Below are 19,020 nucleotides of genomic sequence, written 5' to 3'. Positions count from 1 at the left end.
TAAAACTAGAGACCTAGAGGAATCCAAGACGGGGTGACTTGTGGGGCTCTCCCCTGGTTCCGTTACCCAGAATCCTTTGCAAACCTGAAAATGTGTCTAAAAAAACACTTTTTCCTCACATTTCGGTGACAGAGAGTTCTGGAATCTGAGAGGAGCCACAAATTCCCTTCCTCCCAGCGTTCCCCCAAGTCTCCCGATAAAAATGGTACCTCACTTGTGTGTGTAGGCATAGTGCCCGCGACAGGAAATGCTCCAAAACACAACGTGGACACATCACATTTTTCTACAGAACACGGAGGTGTTTTTTGCAAACTGCCTACCTGTGGATTTTAGCCTCTAGATCAGCCGGCACCTATCGAAACCTACAAAACCTGTGCATTTTTTAAAACTAGAGACTTAGGGGAATCCAAGACGGGGTGACTTGTGGGGCTCTCCCCTGGTTCCGTTACCCAGAATCCTTTGCAAACCTGAAAATGTGTCTAAAAAAACACTTTTTCCTCACATTTCGGTGACAGAGAGTTCTGGAATCTGAGAGGAGCCACAAATTTCCTTCCACCCAGCGTTCCCGCAAGTCCCCCGATAAAAATGGTACCTCACTTGTGTGGGTAGGCCTAGTGCCCCAAAACACTATCTGGACACATCGAAATTAGCAAATAGAAAACTACCTGTTTTTGCAGGGGGAGCCTGTGTTTTTGGTCCTGGGCTCAGCAGCCATCTAGGGAAACCTACCAAACCCAGACATTTCTGAAAACTAGACACCCAGGGAGTCAAGGGAGGTGTGAGTTGCGTGGATCCCCCAATATTTTCTTACCCAAAATCTTCAGCAAACCGCAAATCCAGCTAAAAAATCACATTTTCCCCACATTTCTGTGTGGGATCAATGCACCGGGCCAAATTTCCCACCACCCAACGTTCCCCTCAGTCTCCCGGTAAAAATGATACCTCAGTTGTGTAGGTGGGCCAAGTGTTTGTGACAGGGAAGAGCCAAAAACACGTTGAAATTGAGGGGGAACCAAAGTGGGTCCAAAAGGGCAGTTTGAAAAAAGTCATTTTTAGGCTGACAGGTGCAGCAGAAATTTTATCGGTATAGATGAGACATTGCTGGGTGGTAGGAATTTTGTGGATTACTGCAGATTCCGGAAGGTTCCATCACAAAAATGTGGGAAAAATATGTGCTTTCCAGCAAAGTTGCAGGTTTGCAGGGCATTGTGGGTAAGGAAATGGTGCGGGGTGCATGTGAAGCACACCACCCTGGAATCAACTAGATGTTTAGTTTTCAGATGTGTCTAGGTCTTGTGGTTTTTTGTACATGGCAGCATCCCAAAGTAAAAAAAAGTGCAGCCGTCACCATTCCAAGTGGGACGATTTTGAGAGTTACCAAGCTCTTATGGCCCAAATGTAAAACAAAAACCAAAAATAATCAAATGTCCTCGTGCTTGCCATGGGATAAGATGTTTTAGTGTGCGGGTAGAGCTGAAAGACTGTTAGCCCCTTCAGTTCTGGTGGGGGTATAACCAGGCCCATACTGTTTTGTAGCCACCACCCCACTATTTTCTTTTATTTTTTGTATTCCCTGGCATCTAGTAGACTTTCTGTCCCCCGGGTTGTGGATCGGGGGTAATTGCCCAATCTGCCCACTGGTGGGCAGAACAACTTTGGCCCCATTTATTTTGGTGGGGGTATGGCCATACCCCCAAACTCTTATTTTGAAAAAAAAATCTTCCCTCATCTCTGGTGGACTTTCTGCCACCAAGGGGGGCAGTTATGGCCAACAGTAATGTGCCCCTATGGGGAGAGACCCTTGCCCAAGGGGCTGCCCCCTCCAAACAAAACACACACATACACACACACACCAATCCACGGTGTCAAGAGGTTTTGGCCCAACAAAAATAGGCTAAATGGCCTAAATACAATTTGCCCCCCAGGGGAGCGACCCTTGCCTAAGGGGTCGCTCCCCATACATAAAAACATAAAGTAAATAAAAAAATATATTTATCCCTGGTGTCTAGAAGTTAGGCCGATCTGCCTCCAGGAGGGGCAGAAAAGGCCTAAAAATATTTTACCCCCCCCCCCCCCAGGGAGTGGCCCTTGCCAAAGGGGCCGCTCCCCTTATGCGTTAGTATAAAAAAAAAAAAATCCCTAGTGTCTTGTGGTTTCTGCCCCCGGGGGGGCAGAAATGGCCTAATAATGATTCCCACCCCCGGAGCGACCCTTGCCCAAGGGGTCGCTCCCCAAACATAAAAAAATTAAAAAAACAATATTTTTTTTTATCCCTGGTGTCTAGTGAATTTAATAATATTAGGCCGATCTGCCCACAGCAGGGGCAGAAATGGCAGAGAAATCATTATCCCCAAGGAGCAGCCATTGCCCAAGGGGCTGCTCCCCGTACTTCAAATGGCCCACAAAAATATATATTCCCTGGTGTCTAGTGGTTTCTGCCCCCCCCGGGGGCAGATCACAAGTCCGATCTGCCCCAAGGGGGGGGAGAAATGGCCTAATAATGATTTGCCCCCACGGAGCGACCCTTGCCCAAGGGGTCGCTCCACAAACATAAAAAAAACAATAAAGAACATTTTCCCTGATGTCTAGTGGATTTCTGTCCCCCCCCCCCGGGGGCCAGAAACTGCCGTAAAATTATTTGCCCACCTGGGGAGCGGCCCTTGACCAAGGGGCCGCTCCCCTTATGTGTACATATAAAAAAAAAAAATCCCTAGTGTCTAGTGGTTTCTGACCCCCTTTGGGGCAGATTGGCCTAATAAAAATAGGCCGATCTTCCCCCAAGGGGGGCAGAAATGGCCTAGAAAAAATGTTGCCCCCAGGGGAGTGACCATTGCCTAAGGGGTTGCTCCCCACAAATTAGGGAAAAAAAATCCCTGGTGTCTAGGGGGGTTTCTGCCCCTCCTGGGGGCAGATCGGCCTAATTGTATTATAGCGATCTGCCCTAAGAGGGGGCAGAAACAGCCAAAAAATAAATTGCCCCCCCTGGAGAGCGGCACTTGCCCAAGGGGGCCGCTCTCCTTATGAATTAAAAAAAAAAAAAATCCTGGTGTCTAGTGGCATTTCTGCTGCCCAATCGCATATCTATCGGGCAGCAAAAATGCTCAGAGAAGCCTGAAAGGAGAGAAAGGGCCCTTCCTCTTCTTCCAGGCTTCTCTGACCCCCTCCAAGTGATCGGAGGACAAATGCTTTGCATTTGTCCTCCGATCAGGCACTGGAAGCTGAGCTTCCAGCGCCGGAGGGAAGGCCTCAGATGAGGTCAGCCCGCAAAAGCGCGCTGACGTCATCAGACGTCCCTGCCTCAGGTGTCCCTGCTCCCCTGCCAGATGATGCTAATGCACACATGGACAAGATGATAGAAGGGGAGAGAAAGGGAACACTGTGTCAATTACATCACCAACACTACAGTTGGCATACACAGCACCGTCACACACAGGGATCAGGATTGAACACTATGCATTGCACTGGCATTGATTTGGCTAGATGCCACAGCAAGATGAGGGCAAAACACCACCAACTGCATACCTCCTGGGACCCACAAAGCCCTGACTGACATGGAATGCAAATGAGCTAAGTTACCTGCATTTGCTATACAGCCATTACCCTTGAGCTGGACCACGCTGCAATGTCTGGCCTGGCATTAAGGTGCCACCCACTAACTCATATGCACCACCCAGATCCCATGCCATCTACCAATTATTGGAGTAATTCCCACTGTACTCACCCCCTTGTGGCTGCTGTGACACCCTCAAGTGCCCATTCAGCTCTGAGTAGACCACCACCAGTATGTAGGCCATCAGGGGGGTCAGGTTCCAATGGGCACCCCTTCCTCGTTGGGAGGCCATCCCCAGCTGAGCCTCCATGGTCTTCTGTGCCCAGCATCTCAGGACCTCCCACCGTTTCCTGCAGTGGGTGCTCTGCCTGCTGTAGACCCCCAGGGTCCATACGTCCTTGGCGAGTGCACGCCACAATCCCTTCTTTTGATGGGTGCTGACCTGCAGAAGGAATGCAGACAGGAGGACACATACAATCCGGTCTGTCACACATATGGCCCACCAATCCCGTTTCCATCACCACTGGAACACACATCTTCCGGTGCCCACCATGTACACTACCACCAGACATTCCCCCTCCAATGACACGATGCTTGCACACACATCTCCATGCATCCTTTTCACAATCATCGTGCCCAGGGTGTACTCACCTGTTGGTCTAAAGGCCCACACGGAAGGCCCACACAGGACCCTGTCCACCATTTGCTCCAACGCCTCTGAAATGAAGGCCAGGGCCTTTTCCCCAGTCACACGGGTCGTGGTGGGTTCCAGACACAGGTCACAGCACCACACGTAGTGTAGGTGTTGTCCTGTGGAAAGTCAGGAAACAAATGAGGATTTAGAAGGAAAATGGCGGTCACGTCCGCGGTGGTGTACACCGTCACTGCCGGCGATGATACTCATTGCCCACTGTCCTCCTAGAGCCCCATATTAGCCAATGAGCAGAGCAGTGCAAGACCACCTTCCGCCACGACACCCAACTTCAGCGGAGTTACCTCACTTCCACCTGTCCAAAGATACAGGACAGGCAGTTGCCATTTCAAAGTGGTGGACAACGATCAGATAAACCATAACTGCTTCATTGCCTAAAATTGCACATACTTTGCCATTCCCACTGTCCCATCACATTCATACTGTATGTACACTGAGGTGGTGTTACCATTGTTCAAATTGTGACAGCCTACTTACTCTTGTGTCCCTTACATATCTATCGCTGTGGATGAACCGAAGGAGGAAACAGACCCCTTTATACAGAACCCTTGTGGACTTGGCTATGCTGGAGGACAGGCACATTATACTAACCTATAGACTGGACAGGGCCACAATCACAGAGCTGTGTGCCCAATTGGAGCCTGACCTGATATCAGCCATCTGTCATCCCACTAGGATACCCCCTCTTGTGCAAGAGCTATCAGTGCTCCATTTCCTGGCAAATGGTTATTTCCAAGTGACAGTGGGCTTGGCACCAGGAATGTCACAGCCAATGTTCTCAATTGTGCTGGCAAGGGTTTTGTCTGCCCTGGTGAAGCACATGTGCAGCTACATTGTTTTCCCCCATGTGGAAGATTTGGCCACTGTGAAGGCAGGATTCTGTGCAATGGGGCATATCCCCAACATCACTGGGGCGATTGACTGTACACATATTGCGTTCTCCCCCCGGCAAGAATGAACAGGTGTTCAGGAATCAGGAGAGTTTCCACTCAATAACTGTGCAAATGATGTACCTAGCGGACCAGTACATCTCCCACGTCACTGCCAAGTATCCTGGGTCAGTGCATGATGCCTTTGTCCTGAGGAATAGTAGCATCCCAAATGTGATGGCACAACTACAGAGACACATGGTGTGGCACAGTGTGTGGCTAATAGGTGAGCCAGAGTCCCCACCCACTGTATGTCAGTGTATGCCTTCAGGTGTTATCCCCATAACATTGTGTAAGGCTAATGTTTGTCCCTCAGTACTTGCAGGTGACTTTGGCTACCCAAACCTATTGTGGCTGCTGACCCCTGTGAGGAATGCCAGGACAGGGGCTGAGAACCGTTATAATGAGGCACATAGGCAAACCAGAAGAATAATCGAAAGGACCTTTGGCCTCCTGAAGGCCAGGTTCAGGTGCCACCATCTGACAGATGGATCCCTGCGCTACTCACCCGGGAAAGTATGCCAGATAGGAGTGGCATGCTGCATGTTGCACAACCTTGCCTTCAGACGACATGTGCCTTTTCTGCAGGAGGAGGAGACTGGAGATGCCCCTGTGGCAGCAGTGGACCCTGAGGACAATGAGGATGAGGAGGCAGAGGATGAGGGTGTGGACAACAGAACATCAGTTATACGTAAATTCTTCCAATGACACAGGTGAGACAGTGGAACTGAACATTGCTCTGACTATTGATTTCATCTGTGTGACTGTAGCCTAATGGCATTCACTTCCTTTGCATCTCAACTTACTGTCACCTATGGCTTGTCATTTTACAGATGCTGGTGATATGACAACAGTGGCCTGATGTCATTACTGCAGACAATTACAGGTCTTTAATTGTATGCTATCACAGTGTTCATATCATTTGTACCAGATGTGACTGTTCCCCTGAATGCCCATTCTCAACACAGTAAATACTATCAGTCAAGTTGTGTTCAAGGGTGTTTATTGTAGTGCTATGAAATTGAGGGTAAAGTGCAATGGAATGGGGGGATGGTAGAGGAAAGTCCAGGGTATTGTTTCAGTCTGTTTCTAGCAAAGGTGCAGTGTCCAAGGGGCCATAGGAAGAGGAGCAAAGGCAGTTCAAAGAGGAAAAGGTGACAGGGTTGGACACAAGGGGGACAATCAGGAGAGTCTCAGTTCCTGGTGGTGGTCTTGGTCTTGGCAATTGTCTCTGGCTTCTGTCTGGGTCACAGGGACCGTTTGCAGGGTGGTTCACCTTCTGCAGGTGGAGGGGTGCTGGTGGTCTCTGGGTCTTGTGGAGGGGCCTCCTGCCCACTAGCTGCATCAGAGGTGGTGGGCCGGTCAATAGACTGGCTAGTGATAGGGACCCACTGGTGTGCTCTTGATTCCCTCATGATGTTGGCCATGTCTGCAAGCACCCCTGCTATGGAGATCATGGTGTTGTTGAGAGCCTGCAAGTCCTACCGGATCTCCAGATGGTGTTCCTCCTGCAGCCGTTTGTTCTCCTGCATGTTGTCAAGGATCTGGCCCATTGTGTCCTGGGACTATTGGTAGGCACCCAGGATCTTGGTGAGTGCCTCCTGGAGAGTCAGTTCCCTGGGCTCCCCCTGGAGCACAGCAGTCCTCCCAGTGTCAATGTTCCACTGTGCCTCTGTCCCCTGAACGGTGTGCCACTGACCCCAGGTCCCTGATAGTCTTGGGTGAGAGGTGTGGAGTGAGGTCCCTGTACAGGTGGGCACACTGCTGATTGATGTGTCTTGGAGACAGAGGTGTGGGGACGCTGGGTGGGTGCTCTGGTGTTGGATACTGAGGGGGGAGGCTCTGTGGTAGACTGTGAGTGGGCTGGGGTGACCGACTGTCCAGTGGTCCCTGTTGGGCCAGGTTGTTGATCCAGATCCTGAAAGTCCAGAGTTACTGTCATCGCTGAAGGCATTCTGTTGGAGGACTGGTATGTCGTGGCACCTCCTCCCTGCTGAGATTGTCTGTGGCACCTGCGGAGATGTAAGTGATGTATTATGTTTCATGCTTGTGACATATTGTACATCCCTGGCTTCCCCTCTATTGTTGCTGTTGGCCTGCCACCTTTGTTTGTGTATGTTAATGTATTGTGGGATTGTTAGTTCCCCTATGCTGTGTATGCTTTAGTGATAGGTGTCCATGGAAGGCTGGGAGGGCTGTCCATGCATCAGTATTGCATGCAGGGCTGGGCTTTGGAATTAGTCATATATGAATGTTCAGTGTGTGGAATGGAGTAGAATGATGGGAGTGAGGGTGAGGGTGTGAGACGGCATACAAGTATGGTGGTTGATAAGTAATAAATGTTGACTCACCAGTGTACAGTCCTCTGGCAACTCCAGTGAGTCTCTCAGGATGCAGAATTTCTATGACTTGCTCCTCCCATGCTGTGAACCGTAGGGGAGGAGGTGGGGGTCCACCTCCAGTCTACTGTATGGTGAGCTGGTGCCTTGCTGCTATGGAACGTACCTTCCCCCGTAGGTCGTTCCACCTATTCATGATGTCGTCCCTTGTTCTTGGATGTTGTCCCACAGCACTCACCCTGTCCACGATTCCGCCATAGCTTCATCTTCCTTGCAATGGATATTTGCTGTACCTGTGCTCCAAACAGCTGTGGCTCTACCCTGACTATTTCATCCACCATGACCCTCAAATTCTCATCTGTGAAACGGGGGTGCCTTTGTGGGGACATGTGTGTTGTGTGGTGTGTGTAAGTGTGTTGGTGTTGGGTACTGTAGTTGGGTGTACGAAGTGGGGTGCATGAGGGATATATGTGTGTATGTGGTGTGTCGCAGTGGTCTTGGTGTCAGTCTGGTGGCAATAATTTGTATTTGTAAAGGGTTGTGGGTGATGTGGGTGTGTGTTTTATAGTGCTGTGGGTGGGTGTGGTGTGTGTATTCGTGTCAAGTGTATGTATTTGGTATTGGCCAATGTTGTGCAGTTTGGTATTTGGGTGTTCATTCTGAGCGCGCCAGTGTGTACTGCCAATGGTTTAACGCTGTTTAATGTCCGCCTTGGTGAATTGTGGGTCATGATGTAGTGGGCATTTTTTTGTTGGCGTAATGGTATGGGTGTTGGCACCAACAGTTTTACACTGATCTTTGGGATGGCAGATGTGTGTATGTGGCAGTATTCTGTCAGATTGGTATGTGTGTCATAATATGGTGAACCGATATTCACCACCGCAGTGGTATGTTGGCGCCCGTCACCGTGGCGGTTAGTAGAATTTACCACCAGGTGTCATAATGAGGTCCAATATTCTTTATCAACTACCGTGCTTGGATTGGAACAGGTAACTGCTGATTATTACACCAATAAGTGGTGATACATTGAGTGAATGTGAGTGGTTGATGATGCATGTGGTGGCTGACAGTGAGGGAGGAAGTTCAACAAATTTGTAAACTTGATTTCGATAATTTGCAATGTTTGGGGGCTGATGGGTGATCATTTTTTTCTGAAAGTGATTGGGTTTTTAAACTTAGTACAATTAACCGACAGGGTCCACTCCTTTTTTCGGGCTCCTCAGAGACCAGACCTGTAACTTTAATTACCAAACACAAATCTACACAAAATACTATTTGTTCAAGAGCAGTGCACTACACAGTTCTACCTCGCTCAGTGTGGGACTGGGAAGGAGTTTCTCAGAATCAGGAGAAGGAGGGAAGGAAGGAAAGTTTCAGGACAGGACTACCTTAACAGCTAAAAGGAAAAAATTATCAACTTCAAAGACAAACTATGATGATGGCGAAGAATCTGAAGCCTAGTACTCACACAGCTCTGTGGACTGGAGAGAGGTGCATTGATTTGGTAAATGCTGCTGAGTGTGTGGTTGCTGTATTGCAGGCACAAACATATTTATGTTCTTGTTCTACCTCTGAGTCTTATTGGTACACTCCTGACTCCTCATGAAGCTTACTGTGCTTTCCTTTAGCCTTCTCGTTTACTTTATAATACAGTTACTGTTTTTCAATACTCAGGCCTTTTCCTAGTCCTCTCCTGCATGAACAAAAGTTGGTGAAAACTCAACACTCCAGCTTACCTACTCGACGGGTTCAGCCAGGTACCCAAGAGTGATGGACATTCCAAGAAGAATGGAGATGCACTGCCAAATTTGGCAATACAGGATCATTTTCCTTTTAACAATTATAATTTTTTGAACTGGGTGGGTTAACTTCAATCCTCCATAATTTTTATTTTTCAAACCTAGAACACATGACATTTAGGGATACAATATCTTGGGTCTCTCTGGGGCAGAAGGACTATTTGCAATGTATATAAATGAACTGTGTCATACTTATCCCCTCATCGTTTCAAGCCACAACAGATAGATGATAGTGTGCTGCTCAGTACCCCAATGAATATTGTAGTTTATTTTGTGTAATGTTTGTCTCTGTCACACCTTTCCCCAAATCACCTTTTTCGTCCATTTATCGAGCCCCTAACCCTCTTCCCTCTTGCTGTGTGTTTTATTGAGTTGTGTCTTAATTTTACACCATTAATGGATCACACAATTGCTGGGGCGGATGTGGTGAAAGTGACACCAACTCACGGAATAACCTTCTATTACCTGAGCAATATTTCACACTGGCCTCATCAACATCACTATTAAGTCCTTGTGTTGTGTGTTGCACAAATGCTTAACCTTTTCCATCCACTTCTGACTCTGAGCCCACTTCTCCTGAATTAAGGATTTAATTTTCTACATTTAGTTTTTAAATAGCAGCTCCCCATTGCTCAGAAGATGTTGATATGCTAGTTTTTATTATAATATCAGGTGTCCTTTGTTTTGTGTCAATTACTGTCATTGTGGTAGTCTGGTCTCATTCTTCCTAACGTCATGATATGATACTTGACCCACCAAATCTCTGTTTTCTTTCAATCTAACTGACAGCGATGGATAACCATTTGATTAATTCTGCAGTTGGAGAGTGGCACCTTGTGTCTTCCCTGTTAGCGCGCAAGCCTGCTACTACTACTATCCACTTAAGTTAAGATAAGATACCCATGGGAAAACCCCACAGTGACAAGAATGAGGTATAACCCCTCACTTCAACTACCCAGGTAAGAGAAGAACTATGGATTGAAGTGGACTTGTTTAGTAAGTAACTAGCTCCTACTGAAGAAGATGTTGTTTGTGTGTTTTTGTAGGCAAAATAGGCAATGGTAATCAACCCCTAGTGGTCAATATAGTTACATAGGGCAGTATAAGAACATGACATACACTTTTTTAGCAGATTTAAAAAACAGGCTACACTAAAAGACAACAGTGCAAACTAAAACACTGAAGTAAACAATAGAGGCATAGATGAACTAAATACATATCCCCTTTTATTTTTAACAAATAGAAAACTTACCCTTTCCACCCACTACAGGCCCACCCCTCTCCCCAAACAAATAGCCCTATCCCCAAAAATCCAACCGAAAGTCCAAAGGGAAACCTGGTCCCAACTCCCTCCCACCCTCTCCACCCTCAACAGGTGGATTCCAACAAAACAAAAAATTAAAAAAGGGCTCGGAAGAGGCCAAGGTTTATTTGGGCCGGGAGCTTGCCCAGGCTCTGCTCGATCCTGGTGAGCTGGATCTCCATACAGTCCATCAACTGCAGGATACAATGAAGTAATGACCTGTCAGAGCAGGAGGGAGCAGAAGAAGGAGCAGTCATGGCAACTGACAGCTGGCGGCAGCAACAGCAATGTAATGGTGAGGAGGCTGGGGCTGGCATGCTGATGAGGTGGGTCTTGGATCAGACCCACCTCTTCCATCTCTTCATCCTTCAGGACCAACAGCTGTCGGCATACAGCCTGCATACTCTGTAGCCTCTGCTGCCGCAGATGGGCACTATCTCCTGCCTGGTGGGTGGTGCTGGTCAACCATCAGGATTTGCTATATTGAGAAACATGAATAAAAAAGACAATTTGTAAACATTGCTCTGAGCAAATACTTCTTTAAAAGTATTTATTGGGTGGCACAGTAGCAGTATATTGCTGGTCCCCTAGGGACATTGGCATTTGATGTGATTATCATTAGGAGAGCCACAGGTCCAATTTTATTTGTTACATACACATGCCTCACATAAAAAGCAATGACTGTCTGATAAAAAAGAATTGAGACAGAATATCACCAGGTTAAAAAAAAACAGTGATTTTATTTTGTTCTTTTAAAAGACTTTTCTAGTAAACAAAAACAGTCACCTTTAGTGGAAAAATAAAATAAATTATCTCTCATTTATGAGTAAAGCATTATGCATATGGAGTGAGTTGTTTTGCAAAATTAATGGAAGCATGATAGCCAGTGCCTTGGGTACTTTGCTACTGTCTGCAGCTGGGTCAGCTGTAATTTGCATTTATCTATCTTTAATTCCAGTGGCCCTGCTATTTTCCAAATGCCTTTCACTTAGTTTCTACTCTGACTCCAAAGAGGCAGATGAATAATAATTAACATACCACGTCACGCAAGCCACATATATAATGCAGGTATATTATCCTGTCTGCCATAAGTGGATGGTGGGGAAAATGAGGCAAAAGAACAGGATATATAGATTTATTGGCACATTCATCACAGAGTATCCCTCCCACCAAGTTTGAAATCAAATCAGGCACTTATTACTCCCACTTTACTAACTGGCCACGCCCACCACTACTAATTCTTCCCAGCAAATTCACTCACTGGGCAGTAAGGAAAGAAAACTTGACTTACTCTTCTGCAGGGTAAGGCAGAGGGATAACATGGGCAAGTAGAGCATCTGCTATAGAATAAAGGGGTGTCACTGATCATTGTGGCTAAGCTTTGGCTTATTCAGTCAAGCTTTTTCAGTCTTTGTATAGACAAAAGTCTAAAAGGAAACATCTGTTATGGAAAACCATGAAATATATATTGGAAAAGCTTCACATGGCCTTAAAATGTGGCACATTCCAAGAAAGGATATTTCAGTTTTTTTGGTAGGCTGGGATAGAACAATTTAGGAAAGAATAAAGGAGTGGAGTACTAAGAGGTGACTGAGTGGACAAAGCGAAACACACCTTGTATGTTTGGTTTGCAATGCATTGAAAACTTTGTAAATGTCACATTAACTAAAGCAGATGTAGATTGCACAGCCAACAATGCAGTCATGAAGTCAACCATACTGTACTTCTTCAGTTATGGGTGAAGAAATGCCATGGGCATGGAGGGGGTGGATGAATGATGATGGGTGGGATACAAATCTTCCTATCTTACCAATTACAGTGTGCCAAGGGATTAGAACACACAACAAAACACTCCTACTTTAAACCATAGATTTGAAAACCATAAAACAAAGTAAGCAAAGTATGAGAGTGTCTTGCCTCTCTCCAGGAGAGCGCCCTTGTTTTTTCATCCAAGCAATTATTCACTCATTCTTTCCTTCTTCCTGCTATAATGACCCACAGCCACCAAGATTTAAGCTTTTCTTTCTCTCATCTAGTCTTTCAACAGAATTTCCAATCCAGCACCCATCCATTCAGTATCCACCCTTCCTTTCACTCATCCATTCACCTAATCATGCATTTACCCAATATCCACCCACGCATCCTTTCACATACCCACACATCCTTTCCTTTCACTCCTTTCATTGATCATTTGTTTTATCCTTCTGTTCTTTTCTGTTTCCATCAAGTCATCATTTTAACGTACATTATGTGAGCTTGTGGGAGTTGCAGATAGAAGAGGCCATAACCCAACCACGAGTGTAGCCGGTAAAGCAGGGGGCTCACAATCATGACAGCATCCTTGTGGTTAGTGAGAATAATAGTAATTGTCAATAATCAAGCAATGTGAATTACCACCTCACGTCCCTGCTGCCACTTCTCTCACTCCAATTGACTCTTCCCCACTTGTGGTCAGTGTGGTTAGAAAAAAAAACATTATACAGTTGTGGATGCCAGGTACACCTTCCCTTCATTTTTATAAATAAAAAAATGCAACCGCAATACAGTTCAGTTAGTACTTCATTATCTTCTATCAAAAATATCACTCTGGATATTTGGTTGGTTCACTATGTTAGAAAATTTAGGTAGTCAAACCAACTAAAAACCTTTCATACTGGAAGGGTCTATGATGATGATAACTCAACATCCTTGACATGTAATAAAGGGGTGGAAAAATAATAGTCAATCAAAGACACAAAAAGAAGATAATGCAGTGATATCAGAATTAAACATAAATTGGATTGGGGAGTTGGAAAAAAGGAGAAAGTATTAAAAAAAAAAGAAGGCAAAATTAAAAGTAGTAAAATAGTAGGCAGGGTTAAAAGTTCAGGAAACAATAATAATAAGTAATATGATTTACTGGAATGAGCAGAACCTTCTGCAGTGGTGCCCTTGGTCGGCACCTCCTCCTCCCCAGCTCTTCCCAGGCCCACCTCAGTGCTGCCCCTCTTCTTGTACTTGGGTGCTGATGTAAAACATAAAGAAGATAAAAAAGTCGATTTGTGGTACAGTTAATCTGCACAAACGTATCATAACAGGCAAATGCAGTAACATTGTACCTATCTAAATCAGATCAACAATGGTACTACTATCGACTATTGTTGAGTTGATTATACTAATGCTAAAATCCCTACTCCAAATTTCGATAACAAAAACTACATTTGGAACTAATGAATTACAATGAATGTTCTTTGATTCTATTCTCACTTCTCATCCCTGTTGGTGGCCAACTCCATCTTCCTTTTTTGTAATGCATAGACACATTCTAGTAGTACTACTACATTTCACTATGAAATTGCTTGGGACTGTACACGCTATATAGATAAAAGTCTCAGAGAATGCTAACTCACTGATATCACTAATTTACTACAGCGACAGGATGACAGAGGAGTCTGCATTGTAATGACCTCTTAAAAAATCAGCCAAAGCGAGCACTGACGAGTACGATTAGGTTAGAGTTACCTTAGGTCCAGAGCTAGAGTTACTTGATGTAACTCTAACTATAACTGCTGAATTTCTATGGTTTTGTGTGAGTAAATTTCTTATCCTAACTATAACGTCAGAGTAACATTTGTTTTTTTAGGTGAATGTAGAAGGCTGGCCTGATTTGTAGTGGGTACCTAAGCTTACACCTTATACCAGGTGCAGTTATCCCTTATTAGTAAAATGTAGGCAGTGTCTGGAAGCCAGGCTGTCTAGAGGTAGCTGTAGGCAGAGCAGCCAAGGCTAAACTAGGAGACAAGCAAAGCTCTTGCAATACCACTGTAGCCACACAGTACTTACACATAAGAAAGACAATACTCAGTATTACAAAAAAAAAAGGTACTTTATTTTAGTGACACAAGGCCAAAAATATCTTAGAGGCTATGGGCCCTTAGGAGGTAAGTAATACACATAAAATATAAACTAGTAACCAAAATCAGGTAAGTACACAGCCACAAAATAGTGCAAATAGTGAAAAGCACCATAGGCTAGAATGGGCCTAGGGGCAACACACACCATATTCTAAAGTAGTGGAATGTGAAAGTTGGTTTCCCATCTAGGGAAGAGTAGTGTATAGAGGGGCACTGAGAGTGTACGAAAACACCAAAGGTAAGTAAAGTACCCCACCCCAGAGCCCAGGAAAACAGGGGTAAAGTACAGAAAGTTTCCTTAGAACACACTAGGGGTTGTGATGAAGGATTATGCAAAAACCAAGCAAGTCTGGAAGACACCAATAATGGATTCCTGGACCTGAATACCTGTGAAGAGATGAGACCAAGTCAAGAACAGATGAAGAGTGCAGGAAGAACAGGAGCCCCTGCTAACACGGATGAAGGTGGAAAAGTGGATTCTCCGGTTAGAAGAAAAAGTCAGAAAGGCACCAAAGAAGACACCTGCGGGTTCCTGCTTGGTGCAAGAGATGTCCCACAACAAGTCATCAGATGCAGGATGGTTTTCGTCATTGGATTTCATCAGCAAGGCTTGGCTTACGCAAATGTTGTTATTGGCGGGAAAAGGTGCTGCCTGGGCCCAGGAGGGACCTGGGGGTCTCAACTCGGACTGAGGAGACAGAGGGGGCTCTCAGCACTTCAGAGAGCCCTCAGAAGACAAGGCAGCAGCCACGGGAGACCCAGGACACAGGGACAAAGAAGGTGCAAATTTCAGTTGCTGCAGCACTACAAAACAAGGTCCCACGCTGCCGAAGAACAAATCAGTGAGTTGTGTGTCACAGGATGAAGTGCTGGGGACCTGGGCCACACTGTGCATGAAGGATTCTTGCAATTAGTGCACAAAGGCCTCAGGAGCTAGAGATGATGCGGTGCACAGGGGTACTGTTGCAAACTGGGAAGGCAAGCTATTACCTCTGCCAAATTTCAACAGCTGGACCTTAGGACTGTCTGGGTTGAAGGGGTCCACCACCTGTGTTCCAGGGAGCAGGCTTGTCACCAGGAGAGGAGTCCCAGAGAACCAGTCATCATCTTGGAAGGTGCCTGTTGGAGCAGGGAAGTGACTCTGTCACTCCACTGGAGATTCCTTCTGCTCTTCTGGTGCAGGGTGAAGGCAGGGACTCCTCAGAGAGCACACAACTTGGAAAGTGTTGCAGTTGCTTGCTGGAACTAAAGTTGCAGGGTCAGAGTAGCCTTTCTGTATACTTTGTTGCAGATACAGCGGTTCCTGGAGCAGTCTGCGGTTGATCCGATGGTCAGAAGCTGAAGCTGAAGCTGAGGTTGCAGAGGATTCCTGAAGGAAACGTTCAAGCTTAATCTGAAGAGGAACTCACAGGAGAAACCCTAAATAGCCCTAAGAGGGGGATTGGCTACCTAACCTGCTGTGCACCTAACAGGAGTGGTCTCTGACATCACCTGCTGCCACTGGCCACTGGCCACTCAGAGATCTCCAGAGTGTCCCTACACCTTGGAAAACAAGATGGCTAACTCCAGGGACACTCTGGAGGAGCTCTGGGCACCACCCCTGGGGTGATGATGGACAGGGGAGTGGTCACTCTCCTTTTCCTTGTCCAGTTTTGCACCAGAGCAGGGACTGGGGGGTCCCTGAACCAGTGTAGACTGGCTTATGCAAGGACGACACCATCTGGGCCCTTCAAAGCATTTCCAGCGGCTCTGGGAGGCTACCCCTCCTAGGCCTGTACCTCCTATTTCCAAAGGGAGAGGGTGTAACACCCGCCTCCCGAAGGAAATGCTTTGTTCTGCCTTCCTGGGACTGAGCTGCACAGAACCCAGAAGGGCAGAACCCTGTCTGTGAGGTGGCAGCAGCTGTAGCTGCAGTGCAAGCATCAGAGAGCTGGTTTGGCAGTTCTGGGGGTCCATGTTGGAGCCACCGGGATTCATGGGATTGGAACCCCAATACCCGATGTGGAATTGGGGGGACACTTTCATGATCTTAGACACCTTACATGGCCATATTCGGAGTTACCATTGTGAAGCTATATATAGATATTGACCTACATGTAGTGCACAGGTGTAATTGTGTCCCCGCACTCACAAAGTCTGGGGAATTGGCCCTGTTCGGTGCGGGGGCACATTTGCTAACAAAAGGGTGCCCCTACACTTAGTAACTTTTCACCTAGCCTTCAGTAAATGAAGGTTAGACTTATAGGTGACTTATAAGTTACTTAAGTGCAGTGAAAATGGCTGTGAAATAGTGTGTGTGCTATTTCACGCAGGCTGCGGTGGCAGTCCTGTGAAAGGGTTGTCTGAGCTCCTTATGGGTGGCAAAAGAAATGCTGCAACCCATAAGGGTCTCCTGGAACCTAAATGCCCTGGGTACCTAGGTACCATATACTAGGGACTTATAAGAGGTGTCCAGTGTGCCAATTGGAATTGGACTATGAAGTAAATAAACTATAGTGACTAATTTGGAAGCAGAGAGAGCATAAGCACTGAAGTTCTGTTTAGCAGAACTTCCATGACACAGTTAAGCACTACTGACAACACACACATTAGGCCACAAACTATGAGCACTGGGGTCCTCGCTAGCTGGATCCCAGTGACACTGAGCAAAACACACTAACGAATAGGGTTTTAACTATGAACACTGGGGTCCTGGCTAGCAAGATCCCAGTGAGACAGTAAAAACACACTGACACACACTCACAAACAGGCCAAAGGTGGGGGTAACCAGGCTAGAAATAGGCTACTGTCTCACACTGAGTAAGCCTAAAAGTGGGAATTTGACTCTGAGGGGATGCATGAGTTTCTGAGTGCTTCTATGAGTGAATAATTTACTGTATGAATGAATCTGATCATTTTTTTTATTTTCCTGTCGATATCCTTGAATTCATTGTGATATTGCACAGGGACGTGCTGAACGTTGCAATGTAAGCATACATACATCAAACGTCACATGAAGGCCAGATGGCCATTTCATAGTTCACCTCATGATTTTATTTATGTGCAGAGCAGAGTAGGCTATTTCATTTCTTCAGGAAGTTAAAACTGAAAAAGTATTTTGAAAGGAACATGTAAGAGACACAGAGATTGCTACTGATCTGCCAGAAGAAGATATTGATACTCTACATGGCTTAGCAGCACTAGTGAACTCTCAGACATATAATAGGGGCCATTTTCAAAACCTACTAGAGGTACGAGTGGATGTGGGGCAGAATTGTCCAAGAGATTTTAAATCTAGATCTGGATTCTTACCACCTATGAATTGTGAAGCCATTACTGTTTTTGAAAAAGGTGTAACAAGAGATCTTAAAAAGATGACATATGATCATTTCAGCCCAGAGAAGAAAAATTTGGCAACAGCACAATTCAAGGCCCTACAGAATCTTAAATCAGATATGAATATGGTGATCAGGCAATCTGACAAAGATGGAAATATGTTGTATAATCTAAAGAATCTTACTTGAAAGAGAGAAGACAAAAGCTATCGATTCACTCTTCCTATGAGTTTTCTATGAGGAGTCAGATAGGGCTGAATGTAGAAGAGTAGAAACAAATGTATTAAGAAAAATTTTCAGACTGGAGAGATAAAGGGTTGATAGAATGGGATGAGTACAGATTTATGAAATGTGATTAGCCCAGAATACCCATTTTGTATCTTATACCTAAACTACACAAAGATGCCAAGAACCCTTCTGGCAGATATCCCAACGAAAGACATCAAACGACTCCAACGAAAGACATCAAATGACTCCAACGCATCCAGAACGCAGCCGCGCGCCTGATCCTCGACGTACCCCACTGATGTCACATCTCCCCCCACCTGAAGAACCTCCACTGGCTCCCCGTGGAAAAGAGGATCACCTTTAAACTCCTCACCCACGCACACAAGGCACTCCACAACACCGGACCCACCTACCTGAACTCCAGACTCAACTTCTACGTTCCCTCACGTCAACTACGCTCTGCCAACCTCGCCCTCGCCATCGTCCCCCGAATCCAGCGCAAGACCTCTGGCGGCAGATCCTTCTCCTACCTCGCCGCCAAGACCTGGAACTCTCTCCCCACCTCTCTTCGGCAGACCCAGGACCTCCTCACCTTCAGGAGACTCCTCAAGACATGGCTCTTCGAACGTTAGCAGCACCCCCCCCCCACCCCCCCTAGCGCCTCGAAACCCTAATGGGTACATAGCGCGCTTTATAAATCTTTGATTGATTGATTGATTGACATATTGTTACTGCTAAGTGGTCTCTGTTAGAGAATACATCAAGGTATATATATTTTATTTTTCCTACCAGCCCACTTGAAGTATACTATGCACTTTTGAAAGATTATTGAAGGTATACACTGGGGGAAAGACTGTGGGGGTTATTATGAACACAGCAGTAAACACGGCCATGTTCATGCTGGTGGTCTTTCCATAGACTGCCAGCCCCTTGAGACCCAGCTGGCCGTGTTA

The sequence above is a fragment of the Pleurodeles waltl genome, chromosome 6 (assembly GCF_031143425.1).
Source record: "Pleurodeles waltl isolate 20211129_DDA chromosome 6, aPleWal1.hap1.20221129, whole genome shotgun sequence".
In the NCBI taxonomy this organism is placed as follows: Eukaryota; Metazoa; Chordata; class Amphibia; order Caudata; family Salamandridae; genus Pleurodeles; species Pleurodeles waltl.
This window is presented reverse-complemented; position numbering follows the sequence as displayed.